This window comes from Symphalangus syndactylus, chromosome 18 (genome assembly GCF_028878055.3).
Source record: "Symphalangus syndactylus isolate Jambi chromosome 18, NHGRI_mSymSyn1-v2.1_pri, whole genome shotgun sequence".
Classification (NCBI taxonomy): Eukaryota; Metazoa; Chordata; class Mammalia; order Primates; family Hylobatidae; genus Symphalangus; species Symphalangus syndactylus.
Window position 1 is genome coordinate 18,329,856 of NC_072440.2, and position 24,743 is coordinate 18,354,598.

Here is a 24,743-nt window from a genome sequence, read left to right on the forward strand (position 1 = left end):
CACAGGGATTGTTCATCCTCACAGGGATTGTCTCCATTTTGCAGTTAAGAAGTAGGCTGGGTGCGGTGGTTCACATCTGTAATCCCAGCACTTTGGGAGGCCGAGGCAGGCGGATCACTCGAGGTCAGGAGTTTGAGAATAGCCTGGCCAACATGATGAAACCCCGTCTCTACTAAAAAAAAAAAAAAAAAAAAAAAAAATTAGCTGGGTGTGGTGGCAAGCGCCTATAATCCCAGCTACTTGGGAGGCTGAGGCACTAGAATCTCTTGAACCCGGGAGGCGGAGGTTGCAGTGAGCTGAGATCGCACCATTGCACTCCAGCCTGGGTGACAGAGCAAGACTCCGTCTTAAAGAAACAAACAAGAAATAGGCTCCAACTTAGATTACCCTAGATTCACAAAACTAGTAAGTGGTAAAGATTTTGACTCGTGTCTGATTTTTTCATTTATTGATCCAAGTGATACTGGGCAGTGTCAGTTCTTGTCCACTGGAGAATAAATCAGACAGTGTCTGCCTTCCCAGAGTTGACGTCTCACATGCATTTGATACAATTATAACTGCTATAGAAGAGTGATACAGGTTAAGATTGGCAGGGGATGACCTTGCCACCTCTACTGCCACCACTGGGCTGGGGTAGGGGGCAAACAGTTCTGGGGTATCAGTGGGGTAAGGGGCCTCCTCAGGCCCCTCACTCCCCAAACAGGCAACGCTGAGCACTCCCCAACCAAGTTTGTGAACTGGAAGGTCCCAGGACAAACATCCAACCTCTGGACAGGTTGCAGGAGGCCTGATGTCCAGCCCCTCCATGGGCCACTTCCCCTCTGCAGGGCCTGTTGAGCAGAGGGAGGCCCCCATCCAGGATAACAAGGCCCTGGCCTGCCAGACACAGGGTCATTTGCAGGGGTTTCACTTTTTTCCGTCCTGCCAGGGAGAAGCCCACCTTGTCCCTGTATCCCTGTGTATGGGCTGACCACCCAACCTTGGGCACCACGGCAGGGGCAGGATGGCCTTCACCTGCTCATTCCTATTTCATGTAGACACAGGTCCTGACACGGCAGGTGCCTGCTCCCACTCCCTGTCATGCTGTCAGTGGAAGGTCCTGGGCGAGACCTAGCTCAGAAGCCGAGACTCACCTTCCTGGCCTGGCCCATCCCTCTGAAGGTATACACTACATATTTGAAAAGAAACCCAAATTCTCCATGGCATAGACAGAAATCACTCATTCAGACATTCATGCCTCTATTTATTCAGCAAACGCTCACTGGCTCTGAAGAGGTGGATGGGGAGACTTAGAGGGGTAAAGGGATGCAGGGGCAGAAAGAATATTCTAGTAGACAGTTCCTCCAAAAAAGGCTAATTTATTCCTTTGACAAACGATCCATGGGCATCCACTATCTGCCTTGGGAACACAGGTGGGAAAGCAGTTTCAGGACAGGTATGCACAGGCGACCTGAGAGCCAGAGACTGAGGAAGGCTTCTCAGAGGAGGTGAAGACAGAGTATGGGCCAGGTGTGGTACTTCATGCCTGTAATCCCAACATGTTGGGAGGCCAAGGCAAGAGGATCTCTTGAGCCCAGGAGTCCAACATTAGCCCTAGGCAATAGAAGAAGACCCCATCTCTACAAAAAATTAAAAAATTCGCTGAGTGTGGTGGCGCATGCCTGTGTCCTAGCTACTCTGGAGGCTGAGGTAGGAGGATCGCTAAATGAATAAATAAATACATAATAAAAAGAGTACAAGTCAGTTAAGAAGAAGCAAAGCGGAGAGGCTGAGGCAGGAGAATGGTGTGAACCCGGGAGGCGGAGCTTGCAGTGAGCCGAGATTGCGCCACTGCACTCCAGCCTGGACGACAGAGCGAGACTCCGTCTCAAAAAAAAAAAAAAAAAAAAAAAAAAAAAGAAGTGCAGGTTCTACCATCCTGGTTAACCCAGTGAAACCCCCTCTCTACTAAAAATACAAAAAATTAGCCACGCGTGGTGGCGGGCGCCTGTAGTCCCACCTACTCGGGAGGCTGGGGCAGGAGAATGGCGTGAACCCAGGAGGTGGAGCTTGCAGTGAGCTGAGATGGTGCCACTGCACTCTAGCCTGGGTGACAGAGCGAGACTCTGTCTCAAAAAAAAAAAGTGCAGGTTCTAATTCCAACCCTGTCACTCTCTTGCTAGGTGACCTCGGACAAATCACTCCACCTACCCTGGCACCTCAGTTCCCTCACCTTGAAAATGGAGATCAAAAACAAAACATAAAAGAGAAAAGAAGCCAGGCGTGGTGGCTCATGCCTGTAATCCCAACACTTTGGTAGACTGAGGTGGGTGGCTCACCTGAGGTGAGCAGTTCGAGACCAGCCTGGCCAATACGGAGAAACCCCATCTCTACTAAAAATACAAAAATTAGCTGGGTGTGGTGGCACACACCTGTAATCTCAGCTACTTGGGAGGCTGAGGCAGGACAATTGCTTGAACCTGGGAGGTGGAGGTAGCAATGAGCCTATATCGCGCCACTGCACTCCAGCCTGGGTGACAGAGCAAGGGTACATCTCAAAAAAAAAAAAAAAAACAACAAAACAAAAAAAACAAAGACACAAAACATTAGCCAGGCACGGTGCCACACACCTGTAATCCCAGCTACTTGGAAGGCAGAAGCCAGAAGGCAGAGGCTGCAGTGAGCTGAGTCGAGATCGCGCCACTGCACTCCAGCCTAGGTGGCAAGTGAAATTCCATCTCCAAAAAAAAGGAAAAAAATAAGAAGACCAAAAAAAGAGGAAGAAAATAGGGATGATAATTGTACCTACTTGTGAAAATTAAATGAAATAATGGGTGGAAAATGTGGAGCATGGTGGCTGGCCTGCAGTAAACAACTTGGTGAACGGCGAGTATCATTTTCATCATCATGGCCATTATTGTCCATCCTTAAATGCCACCAGCCAACCCAGGCCAGTATGCTCCTTGCATCAGCATACAGACTGAAACCCAAGCCGCTGGCAGGACCAGGCTGGGGGAGAAAAAAAAACTGTGTCCTTCAAGCAGAGCCTAGGCTGCCCCAGCCCTGCCCTCTGCCAAGGTGGGAGGCTGCTTGTCTCCTAGCAAGACAGTGTCCTGCAAAGCACACTGAATCCCACTCCTTCTCTCCAGGGGCCTGGCCTTCTGTCTGGGGATGAAACGGGACCCTCAATGTGTGTCCTAAAACCTGGGAATTTCTCCCTGGAGAGGCAGACGGGTGGTGGGGAGGGTGAGTCATGGCGGCAGGAGAACGCTGTTGCCTTCATCATCGCCTGACTCAGTGCCCATAGGCCAAGGGGATGCCATTTTCTGGTCCTCACCACCGCCACCTCCCCATGAGTTAGTTGGGGTAGAGGGGCATGCCTTTCTCCTTTCTCTAGGCCTGGCCAGCTTCCCCAAGTTTTGCCTGGACAGGGCCTATGGTCAGACTGGGACCAGTCAGAGGTCTCCAAGCCTCTAGGCAAATAAGCCAGCTGATTTTCTGATTTATTTTTTTATTTTATTTATTTTTTTTTTTGGAGCTGGAGTCTCGCTCTGTCGTCCAGGCTAGAGTGCAGTGGCACGATCTCGGCTCACTGCAGCCTCCGCCTCCTGGACTCAAGCAATTCTCCTGCCTCACCCTCTCAAGTAGCTGGGATTACAGGTGTGTGCCACCACACCAGGCTAATTTTTGTACTTTTTTTTTGAGATGGAGTCTTGCACTGCTGCCCGGGCTGGAGTGCAGTGGCGCGATCTTGGCTCACTGCAACCTCTGCCTCCCGAGTTCAAGTGATTCTCTTGCCTCAGCCTCCCGAGTAGCTGGGATTACAGGTGCGTGCCATCATGCCCAACTAATGTTTTGTGTTTTTAGTACAGACGGGGGTTCACTGTGTTAGCCAAGATGGTCTCGACCTCCTGACCGCGTGATTCACCTGCCTCAGCCTCCCAAAGTGCTGGGATTACAGGCATGAGCCACCATGCCTGGCCAATTTTTGTACTTTTAGTAGAGACAGGGTTTCGCCATGTTGGCCAGGCCGGTCTCAAACTCCTGACCTCAGGTGATCTGCCCACCTCAGCCTCCCAAAGAGCTGGGATTACAAGCATGAGCCACCGCGCCTGGCCGATTCTCTGAATTTTTAATTTGGGGAATTTCACTATCAGAGAGAAGTAGGTTCTAGGTCCTTGAAGCTATCAATTCACTGTGTAACTTTGAACCCCTCTTGACATCTGTCCCATTTGTATAACAGGGGACAGTGAGGCTAGGCCCCTATCCAGCTAGGACATTCAAGATGGTCCCTGTGCCTGCACCTCTTCTTGCCCCACTGGCTCCTGAGCCCTGGGGAGGGCCCTAGGAGGACCCTGTATGGTGGCACTTTTCCCAAAGATGTGAGGAAATAATGATGGGCTGAGCCCTGGGCAGAACCATATGCCCATCAGGTGGGACCCCCCCAACCCAAGACACAAGAACCTAGTCAAACTATTGCCAGGCTGGGGCAGGGCTGGGAAGTCCAGACAGGAGAAGAGTCTTCGCCCAGAGGCCCAGACACCTGGGTTCTTTTTCTAGCTCTGCCCTGATTCACTATATTATTATTATTATTATTTTTGAGACAGGGTCTTCCTTCCTCTGTCACTCAGGCTGGAGTCCAGTGACATGATCACGGCTCACTGCAGTTGTGACCTCCCAGGCTCAAGCACTCGTCCTGCCTCAGTCTCCCGAGTAGCCAGGATTACAGGTTCAAGCCATGACACCCAGTTAATTTTTTACTTTTAATTTTTTGTAGAGACAGGGTCTTACTATGTTGCCCAGGCTCGTCTCAAATTCCTGGGTTCAAGTGATCCTCATGCCTCTTAAAGTGCTGGGATTACAGGTATAAGCCACCTCACCCAACCTGATTCACTATACTATTTTTATTTTTATTTGAGATGGAGTCTGGCTCTGTCACCCAGGCTAGAGTGCAGTGGCGTGATCTTGGCTCACTGCAACCTCCGCCTCCCAGGTTCAAGCGATTCTCCTGCCTCTGCCTCCCGAGTAGCTGGGATTATAGGTGCATGCCACCATGTCCGGCTAATTTTTGTATTTTTTTTTTTTTTTTTTTTTTTTTTTTGAGATGGAGTCTTGCTCCTTCTCTCAGGCCAGAGTGCAGTGGCGTGATCTCGGCTCACTGCAAGCTCCGCCTCCCGGGTTCATGCCATTCTCCTGCCTCAGCCTCCCGGGTAGCTGGGACTACAGGCGCCCGCCACCGTGCCGGGCCAATTTTTTGTATTTTTAGTAGAGACGGGGTTTCACCGTGTTAGCCAGGATGCTCTCGATCTCCTGACCTCATGATCCGCCCGCCTCGGCCTCCCAAAGTGCTGGGATTACAGGCGTGAGCCACCGCGCACGGCCTAATTTTTGTATTTTCAGTAGAGAAGGAGTTTCACCATGTTGGCCAGGCCAGTCTAGAACTCCTGACCGCAAGTGATCCGCCTGCCTCAGCCTCCCAAAGTATTGGGATTACAGTCATGAGCCACCACGCCCGGCCTGATTCATTATATTAAACATTCAATATTCAGCTGAGGCAATGGCTCATGCTTGTAATCCTAGCACTTTGAGAGGCAAAGGCAGAAAGATTGCTTGAGCCCAGGAGTTTGAGACCATCCTGGGGAACATGGTGAGACTCCCATGTCTCTACAAAAAATTAAAAAATTAGCCAGCCATGGTGGCATATGCCTGCAGTCCCAGCTACTCAGGAGGCTGAGGTGGGAGGATCACTTGAGCCCAAGAGGTCAAGGAAGAAGTGAGATGTGATCGTGCCACTGCACTCCAGCCTGGGCAACAGAGTGAAACCCTGTCTCAAAAAAACCCCAAAATTCCACATTCAATATGGGGCCCCCATAAACACTGGACACTGTGCTAGGCATGAGGAAATAAGGGGCAACTGCAGACAAATTCCTTGCTCTCCTGAAGCAATGTTCTATTAACTGAAAACAAACAAATAAATGAGAAAATGGCAGATGGTAAGATAATCACGACCAGTGATAGTGGCTAGTGACCAAGTGGACACATATTGGGTGGACAAGACAAGGCAGGTCTTCCCGAGAAGGGGGCTTTCAACCCGTGACCTGAAGCATACGATTCCTTGTCACATGCTTAACAGGGAGAAGAGCAGCTGGACCAGATACTTCCAAGGGCGAGAGGCAGGAACAGGACGGTGGGTTCAGGGAAGAAAAGACCAGCAGCAAGCAAGAGGCAAGTGGAGCAGATGAGGTCGAAGGGGGCCCCAGGCCATAGCATGGGCCCTGCCTGAAGCCTGGATGGGAAGCTGGGATTTTCTCTTCAATATGCAGTAAGTTTCTTGCCCCGTGGTTGCCTTATCTGTAGCTAGGGGCAGAGACAATAAGAGAGCTTTCTCGGCCGGGCGCAGTGGCTCACGCCTGTAATCCCAGCACTGTGGGAGGCTCAGGTGGGTGGATCATCTGAGGTCAGGAGTTCAAGACCAGCCTGTCCAACATGATGAAACCTCGTCTCTACTAAAAATACAAAAAATTAGCTGTGTATGGTGGCGCGCCCCTGTAGTCTCAGCTACTTGGGAGGCTGAGGCAGAAGAATCACTTGAACCCGGGAGGCGGAGGTTGCAGTGAGGCGAGATCACACCACTACACTCCAGCCTGGTGACAGAGTGAGACTCCATCTCAAAAAAAAAGAGAGAGAGAGAGAGCTTTCTCTCACATATTCAACTGCAAACCCTCCTGGAGCCCTCCTTTATGCCAGGCCCAGAGCAAGGACCGCTGCAGGAGCAGACCCAGGCCTTACCCTTGGAGGGGCCTTCTACTGGTGGAAGAGCTGGGAGAAGACAAACCCAGGTCTCATACTTCAACACCACATCAGATCCACAGCAGGAGGAGGCCCAGGAGCTATATGCACCCAGATGAGGCTCCCACGTGGCCCTGGAAGGCTTTTCAGAGGGTTGACAGAAGCTAGTAGGTGAAGAATTTGAAGAAAGGGGAATAGCACTTATGCCAAGTGCTTCAGGGTGAGTTGCAGGGTAACATAACACCTGGATTTGTTACGCCTGGATTTGAGGGGCCTTAGGGAGTCTATGGAGAGGGGAAAGAGGAGTGAGACTAAGGGGCACAGGAGTGAAGGGTGAAGCCAAGGGCACAGCAAGTGTAACTGACTCTTTCAACAAACCACAGAGGTTTCCAGAAGGCAGAAACGTAAAACCCCTCGCAAAGTGCTGAGATTACAGGCTTGAGCCACTGCACCCCGCCTAAAACCACAATGAACATACCTATTAAAACAGCTAAAATGAAAGAGACTGTCCACACCAAATGCTGGTGAAGATGTGCAGGAATTAGTAACTTTATATACTGCTAATGAGAATGTAAAATGGTACAACCACTTTGAAAAATAATTTGGAAGGGAAGCTTCTTTTTTTTTTTTCTTCACAGAGTCTCACTCTGTTGCCCAGGCTGGAGTGTAGTGGCTCAATATCGGCTCACTGCAACCTCTGCCTCTCAAGTTCAAGCAATTCTCCGTGCCTCAGCCTCCCAGGTAGCTGGCATTACAGGTGCCTGCCACCACACTACTTAATTGTTTTGTATTTTTAGTAGAGATGGGGTTTCGTCATGTTGGCTGGGCTAGTCTTGAACTCTTGACCTCAGGGGATCTACCCGCCTCGGCCTCCCAAAATGTTGGGGTTACAGGCATGAGCCACCCCGCCCGGCCAGAAGGGAAATTTCTTCTTTTTTTTTGTTTTTGTTTTTTTCTTTTTGAGATGGAGTCTCGCTCTGTCACCCAGGTTGGAGTGCAGTGGCGCGATCTCGGCTCACTGCAAGCTCCACCTTCCAGGTTCACGCTGTTCTCCTGCCTCAGCCTCCCGAGTAGCTGGGACTACAGGCACCCGCCACCATGCCCGGCTAATTTTTTTTTTTTTTTTTTTTTTTTTTTTTGAGACGGAGTCTCACTGTCGCCCATGCTGGAGTGCAGTGGCGCGGTTTCAGCTGACTGAAGGCCCCGCCCCCCGGGGTTCACGCCATTCTCCTGCCTCAGCCTCCCGAGTAGCTGGGACTACAGGCACCCGCCACCTCGCCTGGCTAATTTTTTATATTTTTAGTAGAGACGGGGTTTCACCGTGTTAGCCAGGATGGTCTCGAGCTCCTGACCTCGTGATCTGCCTGCCTCAGCCTCCCAAAGTGCTGGGATTACAGGCGTGAGCCACCGCGCCCGGCCATGCCCGGCTAATTTTTTGTATTTTTAGTAGAGACAGGGTTTCACCGTGTTAGCCAGGAAAGTCTCGATCTCCTGACCTCGTGATCCGCCCACCTCGGCCTCGCAAAGTGCTCGGATTACAGGCATGAGCGACTGCGCCTGGCTGGGAAGTTTCTTAAAAAGTTAAACATACAGCCAGACATAGTGGCTCATGCCGGTGATCCCAGTACTTTGGGAGGCCAAGGTGGGAGGATTGTTTGAGCCCAAGGAGTTCAAGACCAGCCTGTGCAACACAGTGAGAAGACCTCGTCTCTACAAAAAATGGTCAGGCGTGGTGGCTTACACCTGTAATCCTACCACTTTGAGAGGCTGAGGTGCGAGGATCACTTAAGCCCAGGAGTTCAAGACCAGCCCGGGCAACATGGCAAGACCCCATCTCTACAAAAAAGTTAAAAAATTAGCGGGCTGGGCGCGGTGGTTCACGCCTGTAATCCCAGCACTTTGGGAGGCCAAGGCAGGCGGATTACGAGGTCAGGAGTTCGAGACCAGCCTGGCCAAAATGGTGAAACCTCATCTCTACTAAAAATACAAAAATTAGCCAAGCATGGTGGTGTGTGTCTGTAGTCCCAGCTACTTGGAAGGCTGAGGCAGGAGAATCGCTTGAGCCTGGGAGGCAGAGGTTGAAGTGAGCTGAGAGTCCCCTACTGCACTACAGCCCAGGCAACAGAACAAGACACTGTCTCAAAAAAAAAAAAAAAAAAAAAAAAAAAAAACCATTAGTGAGGTGTTATGGCTGACGCCTGTGGTCCCAGCTACTCAGGAGGCTGAGGTGAGAGGATTGCTTGAGACTGGGATGTTAAGGCTGCAGTGGGCCACTGCACTCCAGCCTGAGTGACAGAGTGAGACCTGGGCTCAAAAAGAAGTTATACACTTACCATGTGATACAGCCATTCCATTCCTATCTCCTCATAAGAAAAGGAAATAGGCTGGGCACAGTGTCTCACGCCTGTAATCCCAGCACTTTGGGAGGCTGAGGTGGGTGGATCATGAGGTCAAGAGATCGAGACCATCCTGGCCAACACGGTGAAACCCTATCTCCACTAAAAATACAAAAATTAGCTGGGCGTGGTGGCACACACCTGTAGTCCCAGCTACTCGGGAGGCTGAGGCAGGAGAATCACTTGAACCCGGGTGGCGGAGGTTGCAGTGAGCTGATATTGTGCCAGTGCTCTCCAGCCTGGCGACAGAGTGAGACTCCATCTCAAAAAAAAAAAAAAAAAAAATTAGCTGGACGTAGGAGTGCACACCTGGAGTCCCACCCACTCGGGAGGCTAAGGCAGGAGAATTGCTTGAACCAAGGAGGTGGAGGTTGCAGTGAGCCGAGAACTTGCCATTGTATTACAGCCTGAGCGACAGAGCAAGACGCAAGACTCCATCTCAAAAAAAAAAAAAAAAAAAAAAAGAAAAAGAAATAAGGCCTAGTGAGGTGGCTCACGCCTATAATCTCAACATTTTGGGAGGCCAAGGTGGGCCAATCACCTGAGGTCAGGAGTTCGAAACCAGCCTGGCCAACATGGTGAAATCCCATCTCTACTAAAAATACAAAAATTAGCCGGGCGTGGTGGCCAGTGCCTGTAATCCCAGCTACTTGGGAGGCTGAGGCAGGAGAATCACTTGAACCCAGGAGGCAGAGATTGCAGTGAGCCAAGACAGCACCACTGCACTCTAGCCTGGGCAATGAGAGCAAGAGTCCGTCTCAAAAAAAAAAAAAAAAAGGGGGGGGGGGGAAGGAAATAAACGTTATGTCCTTATAAAGACTTGCATGTAAGGCCAGGTGCGTGCAAGTCTTTGTGAGGTACAGTGGCTCACGCCTATAATCCTAAGTATTTGGCAGGCCGAGGTGGGAGGATCACTTGGGTCCAGGAGTTTGAGACCAGCCTGGGCAACATAGCAAGATCCTATCTCTATAGAAATGTTGTTTTTTTTTTTTTGAGTTGTAGTTTTGTTCTGTTGCCCATGCTGGAGTGCAATGGCGCGATCTTGGCTTACTGCAATCTCTGCCTCCCAGGTTCAAGTGATTCTCTTGCCTCAGCCTCCCGAATAACTGATATTACAGGCACGCAACACCAAGCCCACCTAACCACAAAAACGTTTTTAAAAATTAAGCCAGGTATGGTGCCTACCTGTAGTCCCAGATACTTCAGAAGTTGAGCGGGAAGGATTACTTGAGCCCAGAAGATTGAGGGTGCAGTGAACCATGATCGTACTGCTACACTCCACCCTGGGGAATCGAGTGAGTCCCTGTCTCAAAGAAAAATAAAATACTTATATGCAAATGTTCATACCAGCCTTATTTGTTATGGCCCCAAACTGGAAACACTCAAATGTCCTTCAATGGGTGAATGGTTGAACCAATGCTGGCACATCTATACTATGGAATACTACTCATGATGAAAAGAAATGAACTACTGACACACACAACATGGCTGAATCTCAAAATAATAATGCTGAGTAAAAGCCACACCTTTAAAAATTTTCTTTTTTAAGACGGAGTCTCACTCTGTTACCCAGGCTGGAATACAGTGGTGTAATCTCAGCTCACTCACTGGAACCTCCACCTCCCAGATTCAAGTGACTCTCCTGCCTCAGCTTCCTGAGTAGCTGGGACTACAGGCACACGACACCATGCATGGCTAATTTTTGTACTTTTAGTACAGATGGGGTTTCAACATGTTGGCCAGGCTGGTCTCAAACTCCTGACCTCAGGTGAACTGCCTGCCTTGGCCTCCCAAAGTGCTGGAATTACAGGTGTGTGTTACCATGCCCTGCCAAAAGAATTTTTTTTTGTTTTGAGACAGAGTCTTGTTCTTGTTGCCCAGGCTGGAGTGCAATGGCACAATCTCAGCTCACTGCAACCTCTGCCTCCCAGGTACAAGTGATTCTCCTGCCTCAACCTCCCAAGTAGCTCGGATTACAGGCATAGGCCACCATGCCCGGCTAATTTTTTTGTATTTAGTAGAGACTGGGTTTCACCATGTTAGTCAGGCTGGTCGCGAACTCCTGACTTCAGGTGATCCACCTGCCTCATCCTCCCAAAGTGCTGGGATTACAGGTGTGTGCCACCATGCCTGGCCCCAAAAAAAAAAAAAATTTTTTTTTTTTTTTGAGATGGAGTCTCTCTCTGTCGTCCAGGCTGGAGTGCAGTGGCGCTAATTCGGCTCACTGCAAGCTCTGCCTCCTAGGTTCATGCCATTCTCCTGCCTCAGCCTCCTGATTAGCTGGGACTACAGGCGCCCGCCACCACGCCTGGCTAATTTTTTGTATTTTTTAGTAGAGACGGAGTTTTACTGTGTTAGCCAGGATGGTCTCGATCTCCTGACCTCGTGATCTGCCCTCCTCGGCCTCTTAAAGTGTTGGGATCACAGGTGTGAGCTACCATGCCTGGCTGAAAGCCACACCTTAAAAGAAAAATAAGTAGGTACTATTTGATTCCATTTATGGAAAATGCCAATTCACCTATAGCGAAGGAAAGCAGATTAGTGGTTGCTTGGGGACATGAGGATGGGGGGGTCAAGCAGGAGGAATTTAAAAAGGGGAATATGTAATCCTAGCACTTAGGAAGCCAAAGTGCTCAGGAGTTCAAGACCAGCCTGGGCAAGACGGTAAAACACCATCTCTACAAAAAATATAAAAATTAGCTGGGCGTGGTGGCATGTGCCTGTAGTCCCAGCTACTTGGGGGCTGAGGTGAGAGGATCACTTGCGCCCAGGAGGTAAAGACTGCAGTGAGCTGAGATCAAGCCACTGCACTTCAGCCTGGCCAACAGAGTGAGACCCTGTCTCAAAAAATAATAATAAAATTTTTTTTTAATGGCAGGGAATAACGAAACTTGGAGGTGAGGGATATAGTCATTACCTTGATTGTAGTGATGGTTTCATGGGTAGACAAAATTTATCAAATTATAATTTTATTTATTTTATTTTTTGAGACTTTCGCTCTTGTTGTCCAGGCTGGAGTGCAATGGTGTGATCTTGGCTCACTGCAATCTCTGCCTCCCAGGTTCAAGCAATTCTACTGCCTTAACCTCCCAAGCACCTGGGATTACAGACATGTGCCACCACGCCCGGCTGATTTTGTATTTTTAGAAGATTTTCAGGGTTTTACCATGTTGGTCAGGCTAGTCTCTTAGCTCCTGACCTCAGGTGATCCGCCCATCTTAGTCTCCCAAAGTGCTGGCATTACAGCATGAGCCACCATGCCCAGCCAATTTTATTTATTTTAAAATATTTAAGGCCAGGCGTGGTGGCTCATACCTGTAATCCCAGCACTTTGGGAGGCCGAGGCGGGAGGATCACAAGGTCAGATCGAGACCATCCTGGCTAACACGGTGAAACCCCGTGTCTACTAAAAATACAAAAAATTAGCCAGAAGCGGTGGCGGGTGCCTGTAGTCACAGCTACTCGGGAGGCTGAGGCAGGAGAATAGCATGAACCCGGGAGGCAGAGCTTGCAGTGAGCTGAGATAGTGCCACTGCACTCCAGCCTGGGCAAAACAGCGAGACTCCGTCTCAAAAAAAAAAAAAAAATTAAAATATTTTAAAATATTTAAAATATACATATATAATATATATATATATTTTTTTGAGATGCAGTCTCGCACTGTCGCCCATACTGGAGTGCAGTGGCATGATCTCGGCTCACTGCAAGCTCCGCCTGCCACCACGCCTGGCTAATTTTTGAATTTTTAGTAGAGACGGGGTTTCACTGTGTTAGCCAGGATGCTCTTGATCTCCTGACCTTGTGATCTGCCCGCCTCGACCTCCCAAAGTGCTGGGATTACAGGTGTGAGCCACTGCGCCCAGCCTATACCTATATATTTTAATTTAAGATGGGGGTCTCGCTCTGTCACCCAGGCTGGAGTGCAGTGACATAATTATACCTCACTGCAGCCTGGAACTCCCGGGCTCAGGAGATCCTCTCACCTCAGCCTCCCAAGTAACTGGGACTACATACAGGTCAGGTGTGCACCACAGCGCCTGGCTCGAATTATAATTTTTTTTTTTTTTTTGAGACAGACTTTTGCTCATTGCCCAGGCTGGAGTGCAATGATGCCATCTCGGCTCACTGCAACCTCTGCCTCCTGGGTTCAAGCGATTCTCCAGCATTAGCCTCCCTAGTAGCTGGGATTACAGGCATGTGCCACCAGGCCTGGTTAATTTTTTTGTATTTTTAGTAGAGACAGGGTTTCACCATGTTGGTCAGGCTGGTCTCGAACTCCTGACCTCAGATGATCCGTCTACCTCGGCCTCCCAAAGTGCTGGGATTACAGGCATGAGCCACTGCACACAGCCCCGAATTACAATTTTTAAGTACGTATAGCATATTGTATGTCAATCATTCCTCAAGCTATTAAAAAAGAAAAACAAAGCAGCCGCTCAGACGTACTAGAATGACGGAAACGCCCAACAAACATTCATGGTTCACTCAATTAATATTTACTGAGCCCCTACTATGTGCTAGAGTCTGTTCTCAGCACTGGAGTCCCAGCAGAATCAAAAGTCCCTGCCCTTGCCAGCCTTACTAATTCTGGTGGGCAAGATAAACAATAAATATAAGGAAACAAGAAAAATCCATGTGGAGATTTGTCCTCAGGGAAACAAAACAGTTGTCCTCTACAAGGGTGGGGGTCAGGGAGGGTGTCTCTGAGTAGGCAGTAAACTGAGACCTGGAACATACAAAGGGGCCCTTTTTTCCTTTTTTTTTTTTTTGAGACGGAGTCTCACTCTGTCGCCCAGGCTCCCGAGTAGTTGGGACTACAGGTGCCCACCACCATGCCCAACTAATTTTTTGTATTTTTAGTAGAGACAGGGTTTCACCGTGTTAGCCAGGATGGTCTCGATCTCCTGACCTCATGATCCGCCCACCCTGGCCTCCCAAAGTGCTGGGGTTACAGGCATGAGCCACCACGCCCGGCCTTTTTTTTTTTTTTGAGATGGAGTTTCACTCTTGTTGCCCAGGCTGGAGTGCAATGGTGTGATCTCGGCTCACCACAAGCTCTGCCTCCCGGGTTCAAGCGATTCTCCTGCCTCCTGAGTAGCTGGGATTAGAGGCATGCACCACCATGCCCGGCTAATTTTGTATTTTTTAGTACAGATGTGGTTTCTCTGCATTGGTTAGGCTGGTCTCAAACTGCCGACCTCAGGTGATCCACCCACCTCGACCTCCCAAAGTACTGGGATTACAGGTGTGAGCCACCGTGCCCGGCCAAGCCGCTCTTTATTTATTTATACAGAGATAGGATCTGGCTCTGTTGCCCAGGCTGGAGTGCAGTGGTGGAATGGCGGCTCACTGCAGCCTCAACTTCCCAGGCTCAGGTGATCCTCCCACCTCAGCCTTCTGAGTAGCTGGGATTACAGGTGTGCACCACCACACCACCCTAATTTTTGTAGAGACGAGGTTTCACCACGTTGCCCAGGCTGGTCTCAGACTCCTGGGTTCAAGGGGTCTTGCCACCTTGGTCTCCCAAAGTACTGGGATCACAGGCATGAGCCACCGCCCCTTTCCCTGAGACTGTTCCCCCACCCTTACTTTTCTCCGCTCCTCAGCCCCTTCCCGCAGAGTCTCAGCTCATGGCTGTGCGGCTTTGTGTGAATCCCACTCTATATGCAGTTCAGTTTTCTTATCCATAAAGACGGGAAACAAGGCTGTGTCCAGCTCACCTGGGCACTGGGCTTCCACACAGCTGGCATTTTGGGACATGCAGAGCAAACATGCCAAGGGCAGAAAAACAGGCATCTCAGGAGGTCAGTTGGCTTGTCCTGAGGGGCATCCTGGGGAGTCTGTCCCCTGGGACTAATGGTATCCTCTGGAGAGACAGCAGGGCTTGGAGTGGGGCACCCCTCCTAACCAAGGATCAAACTAAGGCAGGAGGAGCTGAGGCACTGCCCTCAGAGTTGCTTCCGTGAGGGCAGCTCTGTCCTGCTCATACCAGGTCTGGGGATAGGCCAAGTTGGCCCGAGGCCCAGAGGGGCAGGGAGGGAGGTCAGCGCCACAGTTGGGGATGGGCCTGCTTGGCCCTCTCTCTGGACACAATGTCCTGGACTGCTCCACAGCTTGGCTGGCCAACAGGGAACAGTGGCTGGCAGAGGGCACGGGCAGCGAGCCGACTGGAGGCAGGCAGCCCAGCCTGAGCAAAGGGCTTGTTCTTACAACCTGTCCTGCCACCTTGGGCAAGGAGAGGGCCAGCTTTCTGGAGGCAGGGAACCTCAGCAGTCACTCACTTCCTCTTGCCTCAGTTTCCCCAGATCATGAACAACTGCCATCATTTGAGCTAAGTTCTACAAGAATGCCAAATCTTACAAATGCTAGCTTAGCACCTTGCTGGCTGTGTGACCTTGGCCAGGGCACCATTCTGAAACCCAGATCTTCACTGGGCGTGAATGCATGGGCAGCATTTAGGACAGTAACCCTCACACAGAAAGTGCTTAGTGGAGTAAAGTATGCTAGTACTGCCACATTAATAAGCAATAATAACATTTATTTATTAAGAGCATCCTGTGTGCCAAGAATTTCATCTGTATTGTCCCAAATACTGGCAGCAACCTGGTAGACATGTCTTACCTCGCTTTATTTTTTATTATTTTATTATTTCCTTATTTTGAGACAGGGTCTTTCTCTGTCACCCAGACTAGAGTGCAGTGGCACAATCATGACTCACTGCAGCCTTGACTTCCTGGGTTCAAGCGATCCTCCTACCTCAGCCTCCCAAGTAGCTGGGAGCACAGGGCTGCACTACCACACCCGGCTAATTTTTTTATTTTTGATAGAGATGGGGTTTCCCTATGTTGTCCAGGATGGTCTCAAAACTCCTGGGGTCCGCCGGGCACGGTGGCTCACGCTTGTAATCCCAGCACTTTGGGAGGCCGAGGTGGGCGGATCACGAAGTCAGGAGATCGAGACCACAGTGAAACCCCGTCTCTACTAAAAATACAAAAGAAAAAAATTAGCCGGGCGTGGTGGCGGGCACCTGTAGTCCCAGCTACTCGGAGAGGCTGAGGCAGGAGAATGGCGTGAACCTGGGAGGCGGAGCTTGCAGTGAGCCGAGACTGTGCCACTGCATTCCAGCCTGGGCGACAGAGCAAGACCCCGTCTCAAAAAAAAAAAAAAAACTCCTGGGCTCAAGCCATCTGCCTGCCTCAGTCTCCCAAAGTGCTGGGATTACAGGCGTGAGCCACCATGCCCGGCCAACACTGTGATTTTTTATTTTTATTATTTATTTATTTATTATTATTTTACTTCATTTTATTTATTTATTTATTTTGAGACAGAGTCTAGCTCTGTCGCCCAGGGTGGAGTGCAATGGCATCATCTCGGCTCACTGCAACCTCCGCCTCCCAACTTCAAGTGATTCTCCTGCTTCAGCCTCCTGAGTAGCTGGGACTACAGGCAAACACCACCACATCTGGCTAATTTTTGTATTTTTAGTAGAGATGGGGTTTCACCATGTTGGCCAGGATGGTCTCAATCCCTTGATCTCGTGCTCTGCTCACCTCAGCCTTCCAAAGTGCTGGGATTACAGGCATGAGGCACCGTGCCCGACTATTTTATTTTTTTGAGATGGAGTCTCACTTTGTCACCCAGGCTGGAGTGCAATGGCATGATCTCCGCTCACTGCAACCTCCACCTCCCGGGTTCAAGCAATTCTCGTGCCTCAGCCTCCTGGATTACAGGCGTGCATCACCATGCCTGGCTAATTTTTGTATTTTTATTTATTTATTTATTTTTGAGACGGAGTTTCGCTCTTGTTGCCCAGGCTGGAATGCAATGGCCCAGTCTCGGCTCACCACAACCTCTGCCTCCCGAGTTCAAGCAATTCTCCTGCCTCAGCCTCCCAAGTAGCTGGGATTACAGGTGCCCACCACCACCCCCAGCTATTTTTGTATTTCTAGTAGAGAGGGTTTCTCCATGTTGGTCAGGGTGGTCTTGAACTTCCGACCTCAGGTGATCCACCCGCCTCGGCCTCCCAAAGTGCTGGGATTACCGGCATGAGCCACTGCACCCGGCCTAATTTTTGCATTTTTAGTAAAGATAGGGTTTCACCATGTTGGCCAGGCTGGTCTCGAACTCCTGACCTTGGGTGATCCTCCCACCATGACCTCCTAAAGTGCTGGGATTACAGGTGTGAGCCACTGAGCCCAACCAACACTGTGATTTTTTATTTTATTTTATTTTATTTTATTTTTGAGACAGAGTCTCGCTCTGTCCCCCAGGCTGGAGTGCAGTGGCGCGATCTCGGCTCACTGCAAGCTCCGCCTCCCGGGTTCACGCCATTCTCCTGCCTCAGCCTCCCGAGTAGCTGGGACTACAGGCGCCCGCCACCACGCCCGGCTAATTTTCTGCATTTTTAGTAGAGGCGGGGTTTCACCGTGGTCTCGATCTCCTGACCTCGTGATCCGCCCGCCCCGGCCTCCCAAAGTGCTGGGATTACAAGCGTGAGCCACCGCGCCCGGCTTTTTTTTTTTTTTTTGAGACAGAATCGCTCTGTCCCCCAGGCTAGAGTGCAGTGGTGCGATCTCGGCTCACTGCAAGCTCCGCCTCCCGGGTTCAAGCCATTCTCCTGCCTCAGCCTCCTGAGTAGCTGGGACTACAGGCGCCCGCTACCACGCCCAGCTAATTTTTTTTTGTATTTTTAGTAGAGACAGGGTTTCACTGTGTTAGCCAGGATGGTCTCGATCTCCTGACCTCGTGATCTGCCTGCCTCGGCCTCCCAAAGTGCTGGGATTACAGGCGTGAGCCACCGCGCCCGGCCCCCAATACTATGATTTTATAGATGAGGAAACTGAGCTCCAAGAAGCAAAGTGACAAGTCTGAAGCCAAACCGCTAATACTACCGGGCTGAATGGCTCACCAGGTGGGAACCCAGCCTCCTCCATAGGCAGACGGTACAAGCCTGTTGGGTGGACCCTGGGGGGTTCCTGAAGGCTGAGGCTGAACCAAGCAGGGGCCAAGGGGTTTCTTGGGACTCAGCAGCAGAACCAGCCATCTGGCCTCCCACAGGATGCTGCTGGCACAGTCTAGACTCAGACCAAGGCACATGAGCCAAGGTGCCCAAGGAGGACTGAGAAGGGTAGTGAGAGGGAAGGATTCATTCATTCATTTGCATTTATTAATTCAGCAAACAAAAAATTGAAGGCAATAGTTTGGTGTTGCCACACAGAGGCTCTGCAGCCAGACTTTAAACATGGACACTGTCACTTACCAGGTGTGTATCCTGGAGATAGGGTAACTCCCAGTTTTCCCACTGAAGCCTCAGTCCCCTCAGTTTCCAGCAAACTAGGATGATTGGTCACCCTGCCTGGAAGAGCGACTCCACCTCTTGGTTTCCTCAATTGTCAAAGGCGGGGCTGGTGCTGTGTGGCCTTGACACTAATTCTCCTCTCATATGTTTGCTCAAAGGTAAAATGAGGCCGGGTGCGGTGGCTCACGCCTGTAATCCCACTACTTTGGGAGGCTGAGGCGGGCGGATCACTTGAGGTCAAGAGTTAAAGACCAGCCTGGCCAACATGGCGAAACCCCATGTCCATTAAAAATACAAAAATTAGCCGGACTATACATACCTATAGTCCCAGCTACTAGGGAGGCGGAGGCAGAAGAATCGCTTGAACCTAGGAGGTGGAGGTTGCAGTGAACCGACGTCGCACCACTGCACTCCAGCCTGGGTGACAGAGCAAGACTCTGTCCTCAAAAAAAAAAAAAAAAAGGTAAAATGAGCATAAAGCCCTGGGCTTATGTCCAAGCCAATTTGTGGGAGCAGCGAAAGTGACATTTCATCTCATGCTGGCAGAGGCCAAGCAGGAGGGAAGGGAAGGAGGTATGATATCTATGCCCAAGGAACAGATGAAGAGACTGAGGTTCCCAGTGTCTGAGGAGCTCAGAGAAGGCCTGGGCAGATACCTTCCTCATCTCACAGCTTGCTCTTCCTAGATGCTCAAAACAGGTTCTGGGTGAGCTACCTCAGTAAGACTATGAATGGGACCGCAAGGGACCCTCAGGTGCTCCCAGGGTCTTGTAAGGAGGGTGACAGGGAAGCACCCACTCCCCACCATCACCAGGCCACAGAACACCAGCCCGTCTGCAGCTGCTGGGCCACAGGGCAGGCCTGCACCGCGTGCTCCCAGGGCAAAGGCCAAGGTCCACAGGGAGGTGACTGGCCTAGCTGGGCACCACCTAACCAGGCCCAGGTCTGGCGCTGTGGCAGGCCCCTGGCAGGGAGAGTTAGATAAGGAGAGTTCACAGCTACCTGGCTAAGTACTCACCGGGTGTCGACATGCTGCTGTTCTTCCCCACCACACTAGAAGGAAGGGGCCATTTTAGACAGGTGGGGACACTGAGGCTCGGAGAGGCAAAATCTGCCCAAGGTCGCCCAGAGGAAGGTGGCGAAACCAGCCCCTACTGAGCGTCACTGCCCGACTTTATAATTTAAGGCACATGGTGGCCCAGGCACAAATGTGGGTGGAGCGGCCACAGAAGGCTCCAGAGCCCCCAGAGTCCAGTCCAGGAAGGAAGAACGCGGTACACAGGAGGAAGCCGAGTCCCCCAGGCGGAGCTGGGGCTCCCCTCGCAGTCTGGGCTCCCCTAGGGACCCAAGAATCCTAGCGAGGGCGGTTACAGCCACCCCCGCGGGCACCACCCGCCGTGCTCTGCTGGAGAAGGGCCTCAGTTTCCCTTTGGGCGCAAAGCGGAACGCGGAGGCGCTGAGGCAGGCAAGGCGGCGCCGGAGGAGGGGGCCGGGCCCGGGAGGGAAGGCGTGGAGGGGGGTTACGTAACGGGCTGCGCGGCGACGTCAGCGCGGGTCGCGGCGGGGCAGCGCCGGGGCGCCCCCTCCCTGAATAGCGCGGCTGTTCAGTCCTCGTGACACCAGCGCGGCCCCCTCCGCGCCCGCCGTGCCGGCCGCCGCGCCAGCGGGGACCGGGGGCGGGTAGGACGCCTGCCGGGAGCGAGTCCTGGGCTGACTCTCCAAGGCTGCGCGGGATGTGGAGAGGAGCCAGGGTGGGGCCTCTCGCCTCCGGCGCCTGCCGGGTGGGCGGCCCCGACCGTTCGTTCTGCTGTCCCTTAGGCCCGCACGCCCTTTGCCCTCCCCGGCGGCCTGGCATCTTCACACCTCCTGCCTCGCCTGGGCCGCAGCTTCGAGACCGCTGAACCCTCCTCCTCTTCCTCCTCCTCCTCCTCCTCTTCCCCTCCCCCTCCCCCTCCTCTCCTCCTCCCCCTCCTCCTCCTCTCCCCCTCCCCCTCCTCTCCTCCTCCCCCTCTCCCCCTCCCCCTCCTCCTCCTCTCCCCCTCCTCCTCCTCTCCCCCTCCCCCTCCTCATCTCCCCCTCCCCCTCCCCCACCCCCACCTCTTCCCCTCCCCTTCCCCTCCCCTCCCCTCCTCTCCTCTCCCCCTCCCCTCCCCCTCCCCCTCCCCCTTCTCCCCCCCTCCCCCTCCTCGCCCCATCCCCCTCCCCCTCCTCCTCCTCTCCCCCTCACCCCCTCCCCCTCACCCCCTCCCCCTCCTCCTCCTCCTCACCCCCTCCCCCTCCTCCTCCTCACCCCCTCCCCCTCCTCCTCCCCCTCCTCCCCCCTCCTCCTCCTCCCCCTCCTCCCCCCTCCTCCTCCTCCTCCCCCCTCCTCCCCCCTCCTCCTCCTCCCCCTGCTCTCCCCCTCCCTCTCCTCCCCCTCCCCGTCCTCCCCCTCCCTCCTCTCCCTTCTCCTCCTGCTCTCCCCCCTCCTCCTCCCCCCCCTCCTCTCCCTTCTCCTCCTGCTCTCCCCCCTCCTCCTCCCCCCCTCCTCCCCCTCCCTCCCCCTCCCTCCCCCCTCCCCCTCCCTCCCCCCTCCCCCTCCCTCCCCCCTCCCCCTCCCCCCCTCCCCCTCCCCCTCCCCCCCTCCCCCTCCCCTCCCCTCCCCCTCCCTCCCCCCTACTCTCCCCCCTACCCTCCCCCTCCTCCCCCTCCTCCCCCTCCCCCTCCCCCTCCCCCCTCCTCCCCCTCCTCCCCCTCCCCCTCCCCCCTCCTCCCCCTCCTCCCCCCTCCTCCTCCTCTTCCTCCTCCTCGGACTTCACCTCCAGCAGGGACTTCCGCCCCGGGGCCCGGCCGCGCGCTCTTCCCTACTGAGCCGTCTTCTGCCCTCAGGCCCCGCAGCTGTCCCCGCCGATTCTCGTGCCGACCTCACTCGACGTGGCTGGGTGTTATTTTTATTGTTTTTATTTTTGAGATGGAGTTTCGCTCTTGTTGCCCAGGCTTGAGGGAAATGGCGCGATCTTGGCTCACTGCAACCTCTGCCTCCCGAGTTCAAGCGATTCTCTTGCCTCAGCCTGCCGAGTAGGTGGGAATTACAGGCATGCGCCACCACACCCGGCTAATTTTGTATTTTTAGTAGAGAGGGGGTTTCTCCATATTGGTCAGGCGGGTCTCGAACTCCTGACCTCAGGTGATCTGCCCACCTCGGCCTCCCAAAGTGCTGGGATTACAGGCGTGAGCCACCGTGCTTGGCCAAGGCTGGGTGTTATTTATGTCTCCACAGACAGAGCTCGGCGGAGAGGAGGCCGCGGCCCAGACGCACACAGCCGGTGCACAAAGTGCAAGGCCAAGGCAGGAAGCCGCCTGCCCAGCCGCCTGCTGCCCAGGACCGAGGAGGCCCCTGGTCCAGGCTGGCTCACCTCACCCTTGGGAAAGCAATAGAGGACAGGAGGCAGCTGCCACCTAAGGTCATGGCCACCCACATCCCACCACACCACGTTTGCTCTCACTGCTTCCCCAGGTTAGGACATCATCGGGCGCTTCCATGTCGCCCCAGGAGGCTCCCCTAAAGCAGGGGCATGGCCGCGGGGAGGCTGCTGAACAAAGCTAATTCCGGGGTTCCACACCAGGCCTCTTGGGAGTGGGGCCTGGGCCTCTGCATTTGAAATGTGCTCTACCTTCTAAGCTTTGAGATGATTTGAGATCAGGGAGGGTTTTAGGGAAGAGAGCTAGCTGACAGCAGGCGATGGCAGGTGCAGGTGGGGACTGCGGCAGCCTTGATTTGATGGGGCAGGATGGAAAGACAGGGCAGACGAAGATGGACTGGGAGCCTTGGTCAAAGAATGTCCGGATCATGACCTTGGAGCACCATGCCCACCCGTACAGGTATCCCTTACTGCCTGCTGAGGGATACATTGGACCCTGTCCTCCAGCAACCCTGCAAAATGGGCCTTATTGTCCCTATTTTAAAGGCTCAGAGAGTGAGGCCAGGCGCAGTGGCTCACACCTGTAATCCCAGCACTCTGGGAGGCCGAGGCAGGCAGACTGCTTTGAGTCCAGGAGCTCAAGACCAGCCTGGCCAACATAGCACAACCCTGCCTCTACTAAAAATACAAAAAATTAGCCGGGCATGGTGGCATGTGCCTGTAGTCCCAGCTACTCGGGAGACTGAGGCAGGATAATCACCTGAACCTGGGGGTGGAGGCTGTAGTAAGCCGAGATTGCACCACTGCACTCCAGCCTGGACAACCAGAGTGAGACCCTGCCTCAAAATAATAATAATAAATAAAAATCAAGGCTCAGAGAGGGGATGTGACTTGGACAAAGTCCCTGGTGAGGAGGGTACAGAAGAATCAGGACTCAGTTTAATTCCTCCATCCAGGCCCTAGCTAGACACTAGGCATGGAAACATGAATAAAGTACACTTCCTGCCCTAAAAGAGTTGTTGGTACAGGAAGAGGAGCAGGCAGCAAACATATCACAATCGCAATCACAATCATCATGGAGGTCTGATGGAGCAGTGAGGGCTCAGAGCTGAATTTTGAAGGATGAAGAGGAGTTACCCCGGAAGATTCGGGAGGGGCATCCCCGGCAGAGGGAACAGCTTGTTCCGCTGCTCAGAGGCCTGAAATAGCAATCGCTGTAGGGATCTGTGAGCTCTTTGGTGAGACTGAGCTTAGAGTGTGTTGGTTTTGTGGGAGATGAGGCTTGATGTGCCCGGAGAGCCTTGGCCAGGCAAGGAGGCTGGATTTTGTCTACAGTGCAGTAAGAGTGTGAGCCCTGTGGAGGAGGGGTGAGCAGTAGGAGGGACCTGAAGAAGGCCAGAAGAGCAGAGGCACAGGGCTCCCTCCTGCCCCTTCCCTGTATCTCCATGGCAACCCCCTTTTCCCCCACCCTGACTCTACCTTAGCTGTGGACCTGGCTGTCTATCAGCAGCTAAGCTGGGGACTGTCAGGAGAGACCAGACCCCATTCTAGCTGGGCATGATGTGCTTGCTGTGTGGCCTGCAGCAGGCCACTTTGTCCCCTTGGGTCTTGGTTTTCTCTTCTGTAAAATGGGGGCAGCACTAATCCCTGCCCAGTCCCTCTGCGGGGTGAGTGAGGCGCAGAGGCGATGGCCAGGTGGGAGGGGCTTGTCTGCTGCACAGCGCCTGTCAGCACCTTGCTAGGCATTGGCTCAATTGGTGCATCTCCCAACCCCCATCCGGTCAAGACTTCTCCCCCGTGGTCCTCCCGACCATGCCCACCAGACTTTAGGAGAGGCCGGCACTTCTGGCTGGAGTCCTGAAGCTGCCAATTCTCTCAAAGTGGAGCCTCAGGCAAGTCACAGCCTCTCTGGGCCTCAGTTTTCACAGATGCAATATAAATGCTCCCAAGTGTCTAGTGGGGAGGAGGCCCTGGCAGCCTCTCTGCCCCAGGACAACCCAGGCCTGGTCTCTCTAAACACAAAGGAGGCCAGGCACGGTGGCTCACGCCTGTAATCCCAGCCCTGATCCCAAGGCTTGCAGATCAGTTGAGGCCAGGAGTTCAAGATCAGCCTGGCCAACACAGTGAAACCCCATTTCTACTAGAAATACAAAAATTTAGCCGGGCGTGGTGGCGTGCACCTGTAATCCCAGCTACTTGGAGGCTAAGGAACGAGAATAGCTTGAACCCGGGAGGCAGAGGTTGCAGTGAGCCAAGTTTGTGTCACTGCACTCCAGCCTGGACAACAGGGCAATACTCTGTCTCAAACACAGACGCGCGCGTGCGCGCGCGCACACACACACACACACACACACACCCCTCCCAGAAACAGAACAGGCAGATCAGGACCCTCTCTGCCCTACCCCCTGCTATGTCCCCTCTGCCACTCCCAGCCCCTGCCAGGGACATCCTGTACTCCAGTGATGTCACCAGGCCGACAGGATTTATTTTTAAACTCCCAGGCCTTGGCCAGCTCCCTACCCCTCATCCATCCTACCCCATCTCACCCTACCTGCCCTGCTTCCCACATCCCAGCTGAGCTCCAGGCTGGTCGTTGAAAGCCTCTCCACACACACTCTGTTGCCCAACCTGCAGCACTCAGGCTTCTGAGAGGTTGTGGGGAGCCAGGTCACTGGCCAAGTGATCTTGGCCATTGGATTTGGACCTGCAGAAGTAAACAGATGGGCCCCTGGAGGTAGACCACAGCTTCCCTGTGTCCCCAAGGGGGAGTCTGAAGCCCAGATGGCAGGAGGGCAAGGATCATCAGATGGGGCTGTGTGAACACTTGGAGCCCCGGTCTGGGCCTTAGAGTTGTCACCAAAGCTTGCTTTGAATTTATTT

At 52.9% G+C, this 24,743-nt stretch overlaps 1 protein-coding gene across 2 annotated transcripts in view; it reads right to left on the minus strand.

Moving 5' to 3' along the window:
• The window catches only part of ACO2 (aconitase 2), a 122,302-nt gene extending 102,348 nt beyond the window's left edge, over window positions 1-19,954 (minus strand). The window contains exons 1-2 of one of the 2 annotated variants that reach the window (XM_063622906.1): window positions 19,481-19,954; window positions 10,350-10,467 (exon numbers count right to left, since the gene is read on the minus strand). The gene's annotated coding sequence lies outside the window, so the exon portion shown is untranslated. Of the gene's footprint in view, window positions 1-10,349; window positions 10,472-19,480 lie in introns of both variants that reach the window. The other variant, XM_063622909.1, reaches the window with a different exon arrangement.
• Between the last annotated feature and the right edge of the window lie 4,789 nt (window positions 19,955-24,743).